This window comes from Bos grunniens, chromosome 5 (genome assembly GCF_055505025.1).
Source record: "Bos grunniens cultivar Pamir isolate PY7600 chromosome 5, Bosgru_T2T1.0, whole genome shotgun sequence".
NCBI lineage: Eukaryota > Metazoa > Chordata > Mammalia > Artiodactyla > Bovidae > Bos > Bos grunniens.
In genome coordinates, this window is record NC_141169.1 from 45,082,152 (window position 1) to 45,103,291 (window position 21,140).

Genomic DNA, 21,140 nt, shown 5'->3' on the forward strand with positions numbered 1-21,140 from the left:
CAACATTTTCGACTCCCTTTTATAACAACACTTCTGGGATGAGATATCTATATTCACTCACTCCACATCCTCACCTCCCTTTCTATTTTCATCTTTTCTTAATTTGTCTGCTGTCCTCACTCAGCTGAAAACGGCTCCAACAGGACTCCTCCCAGGATGCCTTGGGGCCAGTTCTAGTGATCACCTGATTTCTGTTCATGCTATTTGATCTCTCAGCAGCATTTGACAGACTGAACCACTTGCTACTTCTGAAAATTTTTTCTTCCTCAGCTTCTCCTGCTTTATATTCTGCCTCATTGATGGTTTCTTCTCAGCCCTTCTTGGCTGGCTGTTTCTCTGCTGATTGATTTTTAAAAGTTGGAGTGTCCCAGGGCTGAAGCCTATAACCATATGATAGAAATGTTTTATCTATTCATATATTTGTCACTTTCAAAATAGAGCGTTTTCTACTTTTTGAAGTGCTTCCCTGATAGCTCAGTTGGTAAAGAATCCACCTTCAAGGCAGGAGACCCCAGTTGGATTCCTGGGTTGGGAAGATCTGCTGGAGAAGGGATAGGCTACCCACTCCTGTATTCTTAGCCTTCCCTTGTGGCTCAGCTGGTAAAGAATCTGCCTGCAATGTGGGAGACCTAGGTTTGATTCCTGGGTTGGGAAGATAGCCTGGAGAAAGGAAAAGCTATCCATTCCAGTATTTTGGCCTGGAGAAATCCATGAACTGTATAGTCCATGGGGTCACAAAGAGTTGGAAATGACTTAGCAATTGTCACTTTTCTTTTTGAAGACTGAAACAATCTCAGTTTCCCAATAAATTTTCAAGTACAGTACAGCCTTCTATGTTTTCTGAACAGTTTGAGAATATTCTGCCAACATAGTGCCCAGTGGCTCTGAATTCTTCAGTGTGTAACTCCTCAAAACATCATTGAAACCAGGATGTGATTACTGACAAATTAGGACCACCTAATCATTTGATCCTATGCAATTTCATCAGTTAGTTCAGTTCAGTGGCTCAGTCATGTCCGACTCCTTGTGACCCCATGAATCGCAGCACGCCAGGGCTCCCTGTCCATCACCAAATCCTGAAGTTCACTGAAACTCACGTCCATCGAGTCAGTGATGCCATCCAGCCATCTTATCCTCTGTTGTCCCCTTCTCCTCCTGCCCCTAATCCCTCCCAGCATCAGAGTCTTTTCTGATGTGTCAACTCTTTGCATGATGTGGCCAAAGTACTGGAGTTTCAGCTTTAGCATCATTCCTTCCAAAGAAATCCCAGGGCTGATCTCCTTCAGAATGGACTGGTTAGATCTCCTTCCAGTCCAAGGACTCTCAAGAGTCTTCTCCAACACCACAGTTCAAAAGCAGCACTCAGCCTTCTTCATAGTCCAACTCTTACATCCATACATGACCATAGGAAAAACCATAGCCTTGACTAGATGGACCTTGTTGGCAAAGTAATGTCTCTGCTATTTTTTTTAAATTTTATTTTAATTTAAACTTTACAATATTGATTGGTTCTGCCATATATAGAAATGAATCCGCCACAGGCATACACGTGTTCCCCATCCTGAACCCTCCTCCCTCCTCCCTCCCCATACCATCCCTCTGGGTCATCCCAGTGCACCAGCCCCAAGCATCCAGTGTCAAGCATCGAACCTGGACTGGCGACTTGTTTCATATATGATATTATATATATTTCAATGCCATTCTCCCAAATCATCCACCCTCTCCCTCTCCCACAGAGTCCATAAGACTGTTCTATACATCAGTGTCTCTTTTGCTGTCTCGTACACAGGGTTATTGTTACCATCTTTCTAAATTCCATATATATGCGTTAGTATACTGTATTGGTGTTTTTCCTTCTGGCTTACTTCACTCTGTATAATATGCTCCAGTTTCATCCACCTCATTAGAACTGCTTCAAATGTATTCTTTTTAATGGCTGAGTAATACTTCATTGTGTATATGTACCACAGCTTTCTTATCCATTCATCTGCTGATGGACATCTAGGTTGCTTCCATGTCCTGGCTATTGTAAACAGTGCTGTGATGAACATTGGGGTACACGTGTCTCTTTCCCTTCTGGTTTCCTCAGTGTGTATGCCCAGTAGTGGGATTGCTGGATCATAAGGCAGTTCTATTTCCAGTTTTTTAAGGAATCTCCACACTCTTCTCCATAGTGGCTGTACTAGTTTGCATTCCCACCAACAGTGTAAGAGGGTTCCCTTTTCTCCACATCCTCTCCAGCATTTATTGCTTGTAGACTTTTGGATGGCAGCCATTCTGACTGGCGTGAAATGGTACCTCATAGTGGTTTTGATTTGCATTTCTCTGAAAATGAGTGATGTTGAGCATCTTTTCATGTGTTTGTTAGCCATCTGTATGTCCTCTTTGGAGAAATGTCTATTTAGTTCTTTGGCCCATTCTTTGATTGGGTCATTTATTTTTCTGGAGTTGAGCTGTAGGAGTTGCTTGTATATTTTTGAGATTAGTTGTTTGTCAGTTGCTTCATTTGCTATTATTTTCTCCCATTCTGAAGGCTGTCTTTTCACCTTGCTTATAGTTTCCTTTGTTGTGCAGAAGCTTTTAAGTTTAATTACGTCCCATTTGTTTATTTTTGCATTTATTTCCAATATTCTGGGAGGTGGGTCATAGAGGATCCTGCTGTGATGTATGTCAGAGAGTGTTTTGCCTATGTTCCCCTCTAGGAGTTTTATAGTTTCTGGTCTTACGTTGAGATCTTTAATCCATTTTGAGTTTATTTTTGTGTATGATGTTAGAAAGTGGTCTAGTTTCCTTCTTTTACAATTGGTTGACCAGTTTTCCCAGCACCACTTGTTAAAGAGATTGTCTTTAATCCATTGTATAGTCTTGCCTCCTTTGTCAAAGATAAGGTGTCCATATGTGCGTGGATTTATCTCTGGGCTTTCTATTTTGTTCCATTGATCTATATTTTTGTCTTTGTGCCAGTACCATACTGTCTTGATAACTGTGGCTTTGTAGTAGAGCCTGAAGTCAGGCAGGTTGATTCCTCCAGTTCCATTCTTCTTTCTCAAGATAGCTTTGGCTATTCAAGGTTTTTTGTATTTCCATACAAATTGTGAAATTATTTGTTCTAGCTCTGTGAAGAATACCGTTGGTAGCTTGACAGGGATTGCATTGAATCTATAAATTGCTTTGGGTAGTATACTCATTTTCACTATATTGATTCTTCCGATCCATGAACATGGTATATTTCTCCATCTATTACTGTCCTCTTTGTTTTCTTTCACCAGTGTTTTATAGTTTTCTATATATAGGTCTTTAGTTTCTTTAGGTAGATATATTCCTAAGTATTTTATTCTTTTCGTTGCCATGGTGAATGGAATTGTTTCCTTAATTTCTCTTTCTGTTTTCTCATTATTAGTGTATAGGAATGCAAGGGATTTCTGTGTGTTGATTTTATATCCTGCAACTTTACTATAATTATTGATTAGTTCTAGTAATTTTCTGGTGGAGTCTTTAGGGTTTTCTATGTAGAGGATCATGTCATCTGTAAACAATGAGAGTTTTACTTCTCTTCTAATTTGGATTCCTTTTATTTCTTTTTCTGCTCTGATTGCTGTGGCCAAAACTATGTTGAATAGTAATGGTGAAAGTGGGCATCCTTGTCTTGTTCCTGACTTTAGAGGGAATGCTTTCAATTTTTCACCATTGAGGATAATGTTTGCTGTGGGTTTGTCATATATAGCTTTTATTATGTTGAGGTATATTCCTTCTATTCCTGCTTTCTGGAGAGTTTTTATCATAAATGGGTGTTGAATTTTGTCAAAGGCTTTCTCTGCATCTGTTGAGATAATCATATGATTTTTATTTTTCAAGTTGTTAATGTGGTGTATTACATTGATTGATTTGCAGATATTGAAGAATCCTTGCATTCCTGGGATAAAGCCCACTTGGTCATGGTGTATGATCTTTTTAATGTGTTGTTGGATCCTGATTGCTAGAATTTTGTTAAGGATTTTTGCATCTATGTTCATCAGTGATATTGGCCTGTAGTTTTCTTTTTTTGTGGGATCTTTGTCAGGTTTTGGGATTAGGGTGATGGTGGCCTCATAGAATGAGTTTGGATGTTTACCTTCCTCTGCAATTTTCTGGAAGAGTTTGAGTAGGATAGGTGTTAGCTCTTCTCTAAATTTTTGGTTGAATTCAGCTGTGAAGCCGTCTGGACCTGGGCTTTTGTTTGCTGGAAGATTTTTGATTACAGTTTCAGTTTCCATGCTTGTGATGGGACTGTTAAGATTTTGTATTTCTTCCTGGTCCAGTTTTGGAAAGTTGTACTTTTCTAAGAATTTGTCCATTTCTTCCACGTTGTCCATTTTATCGGCATATAATTGCTGATAGTCTCTTATGATCCTTTGTATTTGTGTGTTGTCTGTTGTGATCTCTCCATTTTCATTTCTAATTTTATTGATTTGATTTTTCTCCCTTTGTTTCTTGATGAGTCTGGCTAATGGTTTGTCAATTTTATTTATCCTTTCAAAGAACCAGCTTTTGGCTTTGTTGATTTTTACTATGGTTTCTTTTGTTTCTTTTGTATTTATTTCTGCCCTAAGTTTTAAGATTTCTTTCCTTCTACTAACCCTAGGGTTCTTCATTTCTTCCTTTTCTAGTTGCTTTAGGTGTAGAGTTAGGTTATTTATTTGACTTTTTTCTTGTTTCTTGAGGTGTGCCCGTATTGCTATGAACTTTCCCCTTAGGACTGCTTTTACCGTGTCCCACAGGTTTTGGGTTGTTGTGTTTTCATTTTCATTCGTTTCTATGCAAATTTTGATTTCTTTTTTGATTTCTTCTGTGACTTGTTGGTTATTCAGCAGCGTGTTGTTCAGCCTCCATATGTTGTAATTTTTAATAGGTTTTCTCCTGTGATTGAGATCTAATCTTACTGCATTGTGGTCAGAAAAGATGCTTGGAATGATTTCTATTTTTTTGAATTTACCAAGGCTAGATTTATGGCCCAGGATGTGATCTATCCTGGAGAAGGTTCCATGTGCACTTGAGAAAGGGTGAAATTCATTGTTTTGGGATGAAATGTCCTATAGATATCAATTAGGTCTAACTGGTCTATTGTATCGTTTAAAGTTTCTGTTTCCTTGTTAATTTTCTGTTTAGTTGATCTATCCATAGGTGTGAATGGGGTATTAAAGTCTCCCACTATTATTGTGTTATTGTTAATTTCCCCTTTCATACTTGTTAGCATTTGCCTTACATATTGTGGTGCTCCCGTGTTGGCTACATATATATTTATAATTGTTATATCTTCTTCTTGTATTGATCCTTTGATCATTATGTAGTGACCATCTTTGTCTCTTTTCACAGCCTTTGTTTTAAAGTCTATTTTGTCTGATATGAGTATTGCTACTCCTGCTTTCTTTTGGTCCCTATTTGCATGGAAAATCTTTTTCCAGCCCTTCACTTTCAGTCTGTATGTGTCCCCTGTTTTGAGGTGGGTCTCTTGTAGACAACATATGTAGGGGTCTTGTTTTTGTATCCATTCAGCCAGTCTTTGTCTTTTGGTTGGGGCATTCAACCCATTTATGTTTAAGGTAATTATTGATAAGTATGATCTCGTTGCCATTTACTTTATTGTTTTGGGTTTGAATTTATACATCATTTTTGTGTTTCCTGTCTAGAGAATATCCATTAGTATTTGTTGTAGAGCTGGTTTGGTGGTGCTGAATTCTCTCAGCTTTTGCTTGTCTGTAAAGCTTTTGATTTCTCCTTCATATTTGGATGAGATCCTTGCTGGGTACAGTAATCTGGGCTGTAGGTTATTTTCTTTCATTGCTTTAAGTATGTCTTGCCATTCCCTCCTGGCTTGGAGAGTTTCTATTGAAAGATCAGCTGTTATCCTTATAGGAATTCCCTTGCGTGTTATTTGTTGGTTTTCCCTTGCTGCTTTTAATATTTGTTCTTTGTGTTTGATCTTTGTTAATTTGATTAATATGTGTCTTGTGGTGTTTCGCCTTGGGTTTATCCTGTTTGGAACTCTCTGGGTTTCTTGGACTTGAGTGATTATTTCCTTCCCCAGTTTAGGGAAGTTTTCAACTATTATCTCCTCAAGTATTTTCTCATGGTCTTTCTTTTGTCTTCTTCTTCTGGGACCCTTATGATTTGAATGTTGTAGCGTTTAATATTGTCCTGGAGGTCTCTGAGATTGTCCTCATTTCTTTTAATTCGTTTTTCTTTTTTCCTCTCTGATTCATTTATTTCTACCATTCTATCTTCTAATTCACTAATACTATCTTCTGCCTCTGTTTTTCTACTATTTGTTGCCTCCAGAGTGTTTTTGATTTCATTTATTGCATTATTCATTATATATTGACTCTTTTTTATTTCTTCTAGGTCCTTGTTAAACCTTTCTTGCATCTTCTCAATCCTTGTCTCCAGGCTATTAATCTGTGATTCCATTTTGATTTCAAGATTTTGGATCAATTTCACTATCATTATTTGGAATTCTTTATCAGGTAGATTCCCTATCTCTTCCTCCTTTGTTTGGTTTGGTGGGCATTTATCTTGTTCCTTTATCTGCTGGGTATTCCTCTGTCTCTTCATCTTGTTTAAATTGCTGAGTTTGGGGTGTCCTTTCTGTATGCTGGCAGTTTGTGGAGTTCTCTTTATTGTGGCATTTCCTCAGTGTGTGTGGGTTTGTATAGGTGGCTTGTCAAGGTTTCTAGGTTAGGGAAGCTTGTGTCAGTGTTCTGGTGTGTGGAGCTGTATTTCTTCTCTCTGGAGTGCAATGAAGTGTCCAGTAATGAGTTATGAGATGTCTATGGTTTTGGGGTGACTTTGAGCAGCCTGTATCTTGGAGCTCAGGGCTGTGTTCCTGTGTTGCTGGAGAATTTGCTTGGTATGTCTTGCCCTGGAGCTTGTTGGCCCTTGTGTGGTGCTTGGTTTCAGTGTAGGTATGGAGGCGTTTGATGAGCTTCTGTCATTTAATGTTCCCTGGAGTCAGGAGTTCCCTGGAGTCAGGGTTTGGACTTAAGCCTCCTGCTTCCAGTTATCGGTCTTATTTTTACAGTAGTTTCAAAACTTCTCCTTCTATACAGCACCATTGATAAAACATGTACGTTAAAGATGAAAAGTTTCTCCACCGTGAGGGCCACCCAGAGAGGTTCACAGCGTTACATGGAGAAGAGAAGAGGGAGGAGGGAGTTAGAGCTGACCCGAATGAGATGAGGTGGAATCAATAGAGGAGAAAGTGGGCTAGCCAGTAATCACTTCCTTATGTGCACTCCACAATTGAACCGCTCAAGATGTTCACGGAATTATACAGAGAAGAGAAGAAGGAGGAAGGAGACAGAGGTGGCCAGGAGGATAAAAGGGGGAATGAAAAGGAGGGAGACAGATCCAGCCAATAATCAGTTCCCTAAGTGTTCTCCACCGCCTGGAACACACAGAAACTCACAGAGTTGCATAGAGTAGAGAGGGGTTAGGGAGGAGACACTGGTGACCTTGTGGAGGAAAAGGAGAGTCCAAAGAGGGAGAAAGTAGTCAAGCCAGTAATCTTGCTCCCTAGTGAAAAATGGGTACTGAAGATTGGGTTCTTAAAGGTACAGAATTGGTAACAAATACATCAAAGCAAAAATTAAAAATCTAAAGTAGAGTTTGGAATTTCAAAAAAAAAATGTTAAAGAAAAGAAGAAGGAAAAGAAAGAGAGAAAAAAAACAAAGTCACAAAAATTATAAAGAAAACATAGGTACACAATTAATAACAAATACCAAAAAGCAAAAGTTAAAAATCTAGAGTAGAGTCTGGAATTTAAAAAATACAATGTGAAAAAAAAGAAAAATGAAAAGAAAGAGAAAAACAAACAAACAAACAAAAACAAATCAAGTTGCAAAAATTATAAAGAAAATATAGGTACAAAATTGATAACAAATAGCAAAAGTTAAAAATCTAGAGTAGAGTCTGGAATTTCAAAGATACAATGTTAAAAAAAAAAAAAGAAGAAGAAGAAAAAGAAAGAGAGAAAAAACAAATGAAAACAAACCAAGTTGCAAAAATTATAAAGAAAATATAGGTACAAAATTGATAACAAATACCAAAAAGCATAAATTAAAAATCTAGAGTAGAATTTGGAATTTCAGATATACAATGTTATATAAAAGAAGAAGAGAAAGAAAGAGAGAGGGAAAAAAAGTCACAAAAATTATTTAAAAAAAAAAAATATATATAGGTACAAAATTGATAACAAATACCAAAAAGCTAACATTGAAAATCTAGAGTAGAGTTCGGAATTTCAAAAATACAATATTAAAGAAAAGAAGAAAAAAAACAAGGTCACAAAAATTATAAAAAATATGTATATGAAGTTTGCTTTTTAAAAAAAAAATAGGGTCTCTTTTTTTTTTCAAAGTAATAGTAGGTTATAAAAGTGAAAATTAAAGGAATAATAGAGGACTTAAAATTTTTTTAAAAATTAAAAAAAAAAGAAGAAAGAATGATCATAAAAATAGTAAAAATATATCTAGGACTTCCTCTGGTTTTATTTTGGGTATTGTGGGGTCAGTTAATTTTCGGCTAGTTCCTTGGTCTGACTTATATTTCTCAAGATCTATAGGCCCTTTCCTATATATTCAGTTCTAACCACAGGGTTTTAATCTATTGCCTGTAGCTTCCAAGGCGGTTCCCTTTGTCATAGCTTCTTCTGTTTGCTGGTCTCTTCAGTGTCTGGTTTCCGCCCTGACACAAAGGGGACGGTGGTGGACACTTTTTTCTTTCTTTCTTTTTTTTTTTTAGGCTCACTTGTTCAGTCGCGCTGTTGGGAGGGAGGGACGCTGCAAACAAATAACACTGGCGCGGGCTCGCAGTGCCTCAGCTACACTGGGCCTGCCTCCGCTCACGGCACGTGTAGCCTCCCTGCCCACACTGCTCAGGCTCCAGGTTGCTCCGCCGGGAACCATGCGTTGGCGGCCCTGGGCTGCTTGCACCTCCCAGGTCCAAGCCGCTCAGGTTCAGGCACTCTGGTAGTCCTCAGAGGCGCAGACTCAGTTGGGCCAGCGTTTTGTGCCCTGCCCGGGTCCGAGCAGCGCAGGTGATGAGGTGTTTGGTGAGCGCAATTGCTGTGTCTTATCACCTCTCCGCCACTCAGTTATCTAGGTGTACAACTGGCGCACCTTCTCAGGTGGATGTTGACTGTCCAGATCCCCAAGAAGTTTTAGTTAGCAAAGAAGCCTGCTTACAGTTTTGTAGATAATGTCTCTCTGGGGCTGCAATTGCCCTCTTCTGGCTCTGGCTGCCTGTCACCAGAGGGGGACGGTCTGCAGCTGGCTATATCTGTACAGTCTTTTATTCCCTGCGCGGGCCTGGCGGTGTCTTAGGTTAGGGCTGGCTTTTCGCGTGGTAGATATCCCACAGTCTGGTTTGCTAGCCCAAATTATTTCGCTCAGAAAGCACTCAGGGTATTCAGGCCAGATCTTTACTCTAAGTGATGCAGCCCGCGCCGCACCTCCCTGCCCAGCCCCCACTTGCTAATGGCGGATGCAGGCGTCTGTGCTGCTTCTCCGCTGGGGGAGTTACCGTAGAGCTTGTAATCTGCGGGTTTTAATTGTTTATTTATTTTTCCTCCCTGTTATGTTGCCCTCTGTGCTTCCAAGGCTCGGCACAGATTCGGCAGTGAGAAGGTTTCCTGGTGTTTGGAAACTTCCCTCTTTTTAAGACTCCCTTCCCAGGATGGAGCTCCGTCCCTCTCTCTTTTGTCTCTTTTTTTGTCTTATATATTTTTTCCTACCTCCTTTTGAAGATGTGGGTTGCTTTTCTGGGTGCCTGATGTCCTCTGCCAGCATTCAGAAGTTGTTTTGTGGAATTTACTCAGTGTTTAAATGTTCTTTTGATGAATTTGTGGGGGAGAAAGTGTTCTCCCCGTCCTACTCCTCTGCCATCTTAGCTCCTCCACCCTGTCTCTGCTTTTGAATATGCTATCTAGGTTGGTCATAACTTTCCTCCCAAAGAGTAAGCATCTTTTAATTTCATAGGTGCAGTCACCATCTGCAGTGATTTTGGAGCCCAGAAAAATAAAGTCTGACACTTTCCACTGTTTCCCCATCTATTGCCCATGAAGTGGTGGGACCAGATGCCATGATCTTCGTTTTCTGAATGTTGAGCTTAAAGCCAACTTTTTCACTCTCCACTTTCATTTTCATCAAGAGGCCTTTTAGTTCCTCTTCACTTTCTGCCATAAGGGTGGTGTCATATGCATATCTGAGGTTATTGATATTTCTCCCAGCAATCTTGATTCCAGCTTGTGCTTCATCCAGCCCAGCGTTTCTCATGATGTACTCTGCATATAAGTTAAATAAGCAGGGTGACAATATACAGCTTTGACGTACTCCTTTTCCTATTTGGAACCAGTCTGTTGTTCCATGTCCAGTTCTAGCTGTTGCTTCCTGATCTGCATATAGGTTTCTCAAGAGGCAGGTCAGGTGGTCTGGTATTCCCATCTCTTTCAGAATTTTCCAGTTTATTGTGATTCACACAGGCAAAGGCTCTGGCATAGTCAATAAAGCAGAAATAGATGTTCCTCTGGAACTCTCTTGCTTTTTCGATGATCCAGTGGATGTTGTCAATTTGATCTCTGGTTCCTCTGCCTTTTCTAAAATCGGCTTGAACATCTGGAAGTTCACAGTTCACGTACTGCTGAAGCCTGGCTTAGAATTTTGAGCATTACTTTACTAGCATGAGAGATAGTGCAATTGTGCACTCACAGTGTGGTCTGACACAATGTGGTCCACTGGAGAAGGGAATGGCAAACCACTTCAGTATTCTTGCCTTGAGAACCCCATGCAATTTCATCAAGTGTCCCATAAATCTTTCTTAATGAAAAGGTCTAATTCAGAATCGAGTGCTATAATTTGGCTGTCATGTTTTTCAGTTTCCTTCCATCTAGTTCACTTCAGCTTTTCCTTGACTTTTATGACTTTAACCCTTTTGAAGACCTCAACCAGTCATTGTGTAAAATGGCCTAAGGTTTTTCTGATATTCTCTGGAGTAGGTTAGGTTATGCACCTTTGGCAGGGATACCACAGATATGATCCTGTGTTCTTCCCAATGCATCCTTTCAACTGACATGCAGTTCTGAAATGTTCTACTACTGATGACGTTCCCATTGACCATTTGATTGAGGTGATGTCTGCAAATCACCTCCACTGTGAAGTATTTTGGAGAGGGGGAGGTACTTTGAGGAATTTTGTTCCACAACAAAGTTTCAATTTTTATATTCACTTATTATATCAGCATGGGCTTCCCCAGTGACTCAGGGATAAAGAATTTGCCTGCCAATTCAGGGGACGCCAGAGACATGGGTTTGATCCCTGGGTCAGGAAGATCCCCTGGAGAAGGAACTGGCTATATGCTCCAGTTTTCTTGCCTGGATAATTCCAAGGACAGAGGAGCGTGGTGGGCTGCAGTCTATGGGGTTGCAAAGAGCAGGCGTACACACATTATATCAGTATGGACCCCTGGTTTCCTACTTTACTCCAATTACAATGAATCATAATTCATTGCTATCATTTATTTTGATGTTCCTATTGTCCCTGATTTGGCCATGAGAGTCTCTGCCAGCTAACTCTGTCATTTTGACTTGTCCCCATCATTCTCTGGGCACCTGTTTGTTTTCTCTCACAGGATGTTCTAAGAGTCACGTTGTACTTTTCCTCCTTCAGCCTGGAATCAGGTATTTGGCCAAAAGCCCTTATTCCTCACAGAGGACAATGATATTTAAAAAACTAAGCACTGGGCACTAGAGTATCACTGTTCCCAGGTTCCATCTATGGATAGAGCTGGAGAATGAATACATTTACATAGTTTTATCCGTTTAAACTGAATTCATATAACACCTCTTATTCCACTCTCACACTACAAGGTTAATTTTAGTTATTAAGTAAATTTCCTTTTCTCTGTTGGTAACTCCATAGGATGACAGTGAGAAACCGAGCTCCCACTGTCTGTAATACCTTTAAAAGTATCTAAGCATCTGCAAAGATTTGATCAATTTGCCTATATGTAATAAATCTTTCAACACTGCCATACTGTGGAATAGATGCTTTTCACTCAGTCGTTGATACCCCTCACTGGGTCATCTCTTCTTCCACATCACTTCACCTTCTCTACTGTGTTACATCTCTAACACATCATGTTTGGCCACTGGCCTTACAGGAAGGTGGGCAGAAATTTTTTACTCCTGCTTACATCCATACTCCAAACACCTATAAGAGTGCCTGTAACATGACACATGACCAATAAATATCAGTTGATTGAATCAGTCTCTCCAATTATTTAGCATATTCCCCCAAGCTGGGCATTTTGAGAGCTTTCTTACTTTCTCATCCCACATGATTCCAGTACAGCAGCTTCTGAGGCTCCAGGGGTCAGGTCTCAAGTCTATGTGACCAGGTATGGGAGGACAGATTAGTAAAAGCTGGCCCAAGAGAGAAAGCAATGTCTGTTAAAGATTTTGCTTAGCGTTTTTTTTTTTTTTTAAATTGACTTTTAATTCCTTAGAATGCTGTGTTAGTTTTTGCTGTGTAACAGAAGTCCAGGGCCAGATGGCTTCTTGGGCAAGTTCTAACAAGCATTCAGAGAAGAATTAGCACTCATCCTTCTCAAACTTTTGCCAAAAATTGCAGAGTAAGGAACACTCCCAAGCTCATTCTATGAGGCCACCATTACTCTGATACCAAAACCAGACAAAGATATCACCAAAATATGAAACACCAAGAAATTTTAATTTAAATCACAATTAAAAGACTAATATCACTGATGAGCATGGACACAAAAATCTTCAACAAAATAACTAGCAAACAGAATCCAACAACACATTAAAAGAATCATACCAGGATTGTGGGATCTCAGGGATACAAGGACTCTTCACTGTACACAAATCAATCAATGTGACACATCATACTAACAAATTAAAGAATAAAAACCATAAGATCATCCCAATAGGTACAGGAAAAGCAATTGACAAAATTCAACACACATTTATGATAAAAACTCTCTAGAAAGTAGACAGAGAGGGAACCTGCCTTAACATAATAAAGGACATAAACAACAAACCCACAGCAAACATCATTCTCGATGGTGAAAAACTGAAAGCATATCCTCTAAGATGAGGAACAAGACAAGGATGTCTACTCTGGCCACTATTCAACATAGTTTTGGTAGCCCTAGCCACAGCAATCAGAGAAGAAAAAGTAGAAGGAATCCAAATTGGAAAAGAAGTAGTAAAACTGTCACTGTTGGCAGATGACATGATATTATACGAAGAAAATTCTAAAGCTGTCACCAGAAAACTACCATAGCTAATCACTGAGTTTGGTAAAGCTGCAGGATACACAGTGAATGCACAGAAATTTCTTGCATTCCTGTACACTAACAATGAAAAAGCAGAAAATCAAGTTAAGGAAACAATCCCACTTACCATTGCAACAAAAACACACATGAAAAGATGCTCATCATTAATTATTAGAAAAATGCAGATCAAAACTACAATAAGATATCACCTCACATGGTCAAAATGGCCAGAATCAAAAAAAATCTACAAACAATAAATCCTGGAGAGGGTGTGGAGAAAAGGGAACCCTTTTGCACTGTTGGTGAGAATGTGGACTGATCAGCCATTATGGAGAGCAATATGGAAGTTCCTTAAAAAACTAAAAATAGAACTACCATATGATCCAGCAATCCACTACTGGGCACATGCCTTGAGAAAACTGTAATTCTAAGAGACACACGCACCCCAGTGTTCACTGCAGCACTGTCTACAATAGCCAGGATATGGAAGCAACCTAAGTGTCCACTGACTGATGAATGGATAAAGAAGATGTGGTACATACATACAATGAAATGTTACTTAGTCATAAAAGGAACAAAAATAAGTCATTTGTAGATAAGTGGATGGGCCCAGAGTGTGACATACAGAGTAAAGTCAGAAAGAGAAAAACAAATATACGTGTATGTGGACTCTACCTCCAGTAGTTCTGCAGGTGGTCCATGAAGAAATAGAGTAATTACCTCTGTTTTGTCTTAAAATACGATCTAACAGATCTTTAACACCACCCTTTCCCATCTATGAGCTTCATAACAACTTATCCCCCAAGAACTACAGTGCCTCTGCTTGGAAACGCAGAAAATTTATCTGGAACAAAGGCAATGAGGCTTCGGCTTTTCTGAAGGATGACAGTCAAGTTCCTGGATTTCTAAGCCTGCCGTGTAAATTCTCAGACAAGCATCTTTCATTGTTGCTGTTATTATAGTCACTAAGTCATGTCTGCCTCTTTCATGACCCCATGAACTGTAGCCCACCAGGCTCCTCTGTCTGTGGGATTTCCCACTCAAGAACACTGGAGTGGGCTGCCATTTCCCTCTCCAGGCAATCTTCCTGACCCAGGGGTCGAACCTGCATCTCCTGCATTGGCAGGCTAATTCTTTACCACTGAGCCAAAAGGGAAGCCTCCATTTTTTATTAAGCTTCCATCATCTAATGACATGCTCTGTTTTACCTATAAGTCATGGACTTGGAACATTTTCCTTGAGAGATCACACATATAAGAAAAAGATTTGAATTTAAGCTATCGCCTCCCTGCCCATAATTCAAGGATTCTAACTTGTGGCAAGACACCTCAGGGTGCTGTTCCAGAATGACTAGCACTTAAACAAATTTTCTCACTTGAAAATCAGAACATTCTCTCAAGCAGAACTTGAAAGAAAAGGAACTGCACAGGGTTTAATTAATCTCCTATGTCCACACAGGGTGGCTAAGGCGAGGGGAGGGTGCACACAACCAGGCAACATGCAGACCTGTGGCTGCTGAAGACAGAGGAGCAGTCATGGTAAGCCTCGTTGCTTACAAAGATCAAAACCAACTCTCCTGGGTAAAGGGACTCTCTGCCAGACACAAAGCCAAAACCCAACTTCTTATGAAGTTTACAGAATCCTGATGTTTTCTGTGTGCAAACTTTTAAAAATGGAATTCTCACCATTCTCAGAAAGTAAAAGACAAGATTTCAGAGTTCAACAGCCACCAAGCGAGTAACAAGTAACTTTGGAAACTATCACTAAGATCAGAGGGTTTGTCTTCTGCTTGGTCATTCTCACCTTGCAGAATTAAAGAGAAAGATCTGCCAAAAAACAAACCAAAATGACACCAAAACCTGAAAAACCCTCCAAAACCCCCAATCCAATAAAAACCAAAAAAAAAACACCAAAAAACAAAAAAAAACAAAACCCCTCTTCAGATAGAATTAATACATTTGCCCTAACAGTTATTTATCCTACCCATCCCTTTCCAGCACCATCTCCACCACCTCCTGTCCCTGTTTGTCTCCCCATCCTTATACAAAGCTATTTTCTTAACAAAGCACCTAATTAAGCAAGTAGTGATTCACACCAGGCAAATGTATACTTTCAAGAATTTGCATACTTAGTTTCCTGTGTTTCTTTGGAGAGGCTCATTCTTGATGAGGAAGTAAAACTCCAGCCTTTGCAAGTATTTGGTGGCTCCTGGGAACTGTGACTTCTCCCTGAAGCTATTTTTCTGGTGGAGCCAGGGAATTACCCTAGTATCAATGAGCACAATGAGCACAAGGTTTGATTATCTGCCCTGTCAGCTTCTTGCATGCAAGAGAACATATAAACGAAAACCAGGTAGGCCTCTCCTTCTATGTACCTTAGTATGACCCCTTAAATGGAATGCTAAGTGAACAGCAACAACAAAAGGATGATACAGCACTCTGTCATCAAGTCTGTCCTTCCATTTCCCACAGATCCCAACTCTACTAGCTGGCCTGCTTTCAGATCAACTTCCTGATAGAGGCGCTCTGATGGGCCTCTAATAGGTATTTTTCTGAAGTGTTGGGTAGAGCTTACAGGAAAAGCAGGTGGGCAGGCAGGGGGCCCTTTTACTCACTCCCAGAAGGGCTATGGGCAAACTGCTGGACTTCAGTGAATTTCTGTTTCTTCACCGGTAAAATGCCAATGTTGACAATACCTTTTTCAAGGGGAGTTAAGTGAGTTAATACATATTAAGCTTTTTAGAATAATGCCTGGGACATGGCAAGCACTGTCTGAATTTGCTGTTAACAGTACAGAAGGTCCCCACCTTCATGATGGCTTACGGCTTTTCAACTTTATAACGGTGTGAAAGTGGTATACACTCAGTAGAAAATATAAAATGTGATCTTTTCCCAGGCTAGTGATATTTTTTGTTTATAAGGGTAAACAACCAGTATACTTACAACCATTCTGTACCCAGACAACCATTCTGTCTTCCACTTTCAGAAGTGTATTCAATATATTACATGAGATATTCAACACTTTATTTTAAAATAGGCTTTGCGTCAGATGATTTTGCGTGACTGTAGGCTAATATATCTGTCCTGGGACACTTTAAGGTATGCTGGGCAGAACTATGATGTTTGGTAGGTTAGGTGTATAGTATACATTTTTTTACTTGCTATAGGTCTAACGTACGATACGATTATCAGAATGTAACCTCACCATAAATCAAGGAAGACCTGCAAATAGATACCCCCTTTTTTCAATAACCCAGAACCCCTGATTAAGATCACCTGACAGAGTCCCAGAACACTGAAAAATTTGAGAACTAATTTTGCATCATAAGAATATTCATTTAAACAATTATTAACTGGTAGCAAATTGCTAGGGCAGGAAGCTAACACCTTTTAAGGGATTTAAAATTCTAAAACATTCCCGCTACACCTTGAGATGAACTTACAAAAGAATAGTTTTATAAGAGTAGTTATATTCTGTTTGTAGTATCCCTCAATTCAGATGTTGACATCCTAAAGCCCCAAAGATGATATATTAGGAGGTGCGGCCTTTGAGTGGTTCTCAGGTGATGAGGGTGCAGCCTTCATGAATGGGATTAGTGTGCTCATGAGACAGACCCCAGAGAGACCCTCCGCCTTGTGAAGAGCAGCAAGAAAGCCCTGGTGATGAACCAGGTAGGGGACTTCCAGAAGAATCCAGTGTGCTGGCTCCTTGATCTTGCACTTCCCAGCCCCCAGAGCTGTGAGAAATAAAGTTCTATGGTTTATAAGTTTAAAATAAAAGTAGAAGAGTTACTTCTGATAACTATTATAAAAGAATAGCTGGATTTAAATGGTGTTTCTTGCAAGATGGAACAAGTTAAGTATACCCATTCAGTTGGCTGAAGCATTTTACCAATATTTGTGGAAAAAATTTTTACTTGTCTTTAATAGATAACCTTATGGAGGCTGTGGACAAAATCTGAAGAAACGGAGCTTACAGAAATATCAAATAGCAATTTGTTTTTTTAAAAAAATCTCTCATTTTTTTGTTTTTTTTTTTTTGTTTTTCCCCAGTTCCATGTTTGCTTTAGCCAACATTTATCTTTTTGGATGCTTAAATTTCGAAGACATGGTAAGGTCAATATTTCCAAGAGACTAAGAAAGAATTTCAAAAAAGGAACTCAGAGGCATATTTGCCTATTACCAGAAATCTAGGATTATTACCATAATATTTTTCTTTTCTTTAATGGTTGGATAAGATAGTTCAGTAATTTTTTTCTGTAGTACCTGCCCCAAATATGGGAAGGTCTGGACCTGGTGGGGTCAGCTTACAGAGGAAGGACAGTCTATCAAGCCTTTCTATGCATTTTCTTGACCTTCGTCAAAATGATTTCCTCACTATCAATATTTCCATAAGTTTCACACCAACGTGCGTGCCATCTGCAGTTCTTGAACATTTGGTTCTCTGATTTTCCCCTCTGAAACATGTTAAGGAAGTGTTTTGTGGATATACAGCCAAGGTATTCTGTATATACTTCTTTCTTTTTTTTTTTTAATTTTATTTTATTTTTAAACTTTACATAATTGTATTAGTTTTGCCAAATATCAAAATGAATCCGCCACAGGTATACATGTGTTCCCCATCCTGAACCCTCCTCCCTCCTCCCTCCCCATACCATCCCTCTGGGTCGTCCCAGTGCACTAGCCCCAAGCATCCAGTATCACGCATCGAACCTGGACTGGCGACTTGTTTCATACATGATATTTTACATGTTTCAATGCCATTCTCCCAAATCTTCCCACCCTCTCCCTCTCCCACAGAGTCCATAAGACTGTTCTATACATCAGTGTCTCTTTTGCTGTCTCGTACACAGGGTTATTGTTACCATCTTTCTAAATTCCATATATATGCGTTAGTATACTGTATTGGTGTTTTTCCTTCTGGCTTACTTCACTCTGTATAATATGCTCCAGTTTCATCCACCTCATTAGAACTGCTTCAAATGTATTCTTTTTAATGGCTGAGTAATACTCCATTGTGTATATGTACCACAGCTTTCTTATCCATTCATCTGCTGATGGACATCTGATCCAGCAATCCCACTGCTGGGCATACACACTGAGGAAACCAGAAGGGAAAGAGACACGTGTACCCCAATGTTCATCGCAGCACTGTTTATAATAGCCAGGACATGGAAGCAACCCAGATGTCTGACTCTTTTATGACCCCATGACCAGGCTCCTCTGTCTGTGGGATTTCCCACTCAAGAACACTGGAGTGGGCTGCCATTTCCTTCTCCAGGCAATCTTCCTGACCCAGGGGTCGAACCTGCATCTCCTGCATTGGCAGGCTAATTCTTTACCACTGAGCCAAAAGAGAAGCCTCCATTTTTTATTAAGCCTCCATCATCTAATGACATGCTCAGTTTTACCTATAAGGCATGGACTTAGAACATTTTCCTTGAGAGATCACACATGCAAGAAAAAGATTTGAATTTAAGGTATCACCTCCCCGCCCATAATTCAAGGATTCTAACTTGTGGCACGGAGAAGGCAATGGCACCCCACTCCAGTACTCTTGCCTGGAAAATCCCATGAATGGAGGAGCCTGGTAGGCTGCAGTCCGTGGGATCGCTAAGAGTCGGACATGAGTGAGCGACTTCACTTTGACTTTTCACTTTCATGCATTGGAGAAGGAAATGGCAACCCACTCCAGTGTTCTTGCCTGGAGAATCCCAGGGACGGGGAAGCCTGTTGGGCTGCGGTCTATGGGCTCGCACAGAGTCGGACACGACTGAAGCGACTTAGCAGCAGTAGCAGCAGCAACTTGTGGCAAGACACCTCAGGGTGCTGCTCCAGAATGACTAGAACTTAAACAAATTTTCTCACTTGAAAATCAGAACATTCTCTCAAGCAGAACTTGAAAGAAAAGGAACTGCACAGGGTTTAATTAATCTCCTGCGTCCACACAGGGTGGCTAAGGCGAGGAGAGGGTGCACACACCAGGCAACAAGCAGACCTGTGGCTGCCGAAGACAGAGGAGCAGTCACGGTAAGCCTTGTTGCTTAGAAAGATCAAAACCAACTCTCCTGGATAAAGGGACTCTCTGCCAGACACAAAGCCAAAACCTAACTTCTTATGAAGTTTACAGAATCCTGATGTTTTCTGTGTGCAAACTTTTAAAAATGGAATTCTCACCTTTCTCAGAAAATAAAAGAGGAGATTTCAGAGTTCAACAACCACCAAGTGAGTAACAAGTAACTTTGGAAACTATCACTAAGATCAGAGGGTCTGTCTTCTGCTTGGTCATTCTCACCTTGTAGAATTAAAGAGAAAGATCTGCCAAAAAAACAAACCAAAATGACACCAAAACCTGAAAAACCCTCCAAAACACCCAAACCAATAAAAATTAAAAACCCAAAACTCTGCAGATACAATTAATACATTTGCCCTAACAGTTATTTATCCTGCCCATCCCTTTCCAGCACCATCTCCACCACCTCCTGTCCCTGTTTCTCCCCCCATCCTTATACAAAGCTGTTTTCTTAACAAAGCACCTCATTAAGCAAGTAGTGATTCACACCAGGCAAATGTATACTTTCAAGAATTTGCATACTTAGTTTCCTGTGTTTCTTTGGAGAGGCTCATTCTTGATGAGGAAGTAAAACTCCAGCCTTTGCAAGTATTTGGTGGCTCCTGGGAACTGTGACTTCTCCCTGAAGCTATTTTTCTGGTGGAGCCAGGGAATTACCCTAGTAACAATGAGCACAATGAGCACAAGGTTTGATTATCTGCCCTGTCAGCTTCTTGCATGCAAGAGAACGTATAAACGAAAACACAGGTAGGCCTCTCCTTCTATGTACCTTAGTATGACCCTTAAATGGAATGCTAAGTGAACAGCAACAACAAAAGGATGATACAGCACTCTGACATCAAGCCTGTCCTTCCATTTCCCACAGATCCCAACTCTACTAACTGGCCTGCTTTCAGATCAACTTTCTGTTAGAGGCGCTCTGATGGGCCTTTAATAGGTATTTTACTGAAGTGTTGGGTACAGCTTACAGGAAAAGCAGGTGGGCAGGCAGGGGGGCCTTTTACTGGCTTCCAGAAGGGCTGTGGGCAAACTGCTGCACTTCAGTGAATTTCTGTTTCTTCATTGGTAAAATGCCAGTGTTGACAATACATTTTTCAAGGGGAGTTAAGGGAATTAATACATATTAAGCTTTTTAGAATAATGCCTGGGACATGGTATGCACTGTGTCTGAATTTGCTATTACAGTACAGAAGGTCTGCCCACTTCAACATGGCTTATGGTTTTTCAACTTTACAATGGTGTGGAAGTGGTATGCATTTGTTGCAGGAAGGGGGACCCCTTCCAGGGCCCGAAACAGGGCTTTTTTCTAACACTCGGAAATGAATTGTCTGAGGAGACACATGTGCTGACAAAGCAAGAGATTTTATTGGGAAAGGGCACCCGGGTGGAGAGCAGTAGGGTAAGCAAACCCAGAAGAACAGCTCTGCCATGTGGCTCGCAGTCTTGGGTTTTATGGTGATGGGATTAGTTTCTGGGTGTTCTTTGGCCAATCATTCTAATTCAGAGTCTTTCCTGGTGGAGCACGCATCGCTCAGCCAAGATGGATGCTAGCGAGAGGGATTCTGGGAAGTGGACGGACACGCGGTGTCTCCTTTCAACCTTTCCCGAACTCTTCTGGTTGGTGGTGGCTTATTAGTTCTGTATTCCTTATCAGGTTCTCCTGTCATAAAACAACTCATGCAGATGGTTACTATGGTGCCTGGCCAGGGAGGGTGGTTTCAATCACTGTGCTTCCCCTAAC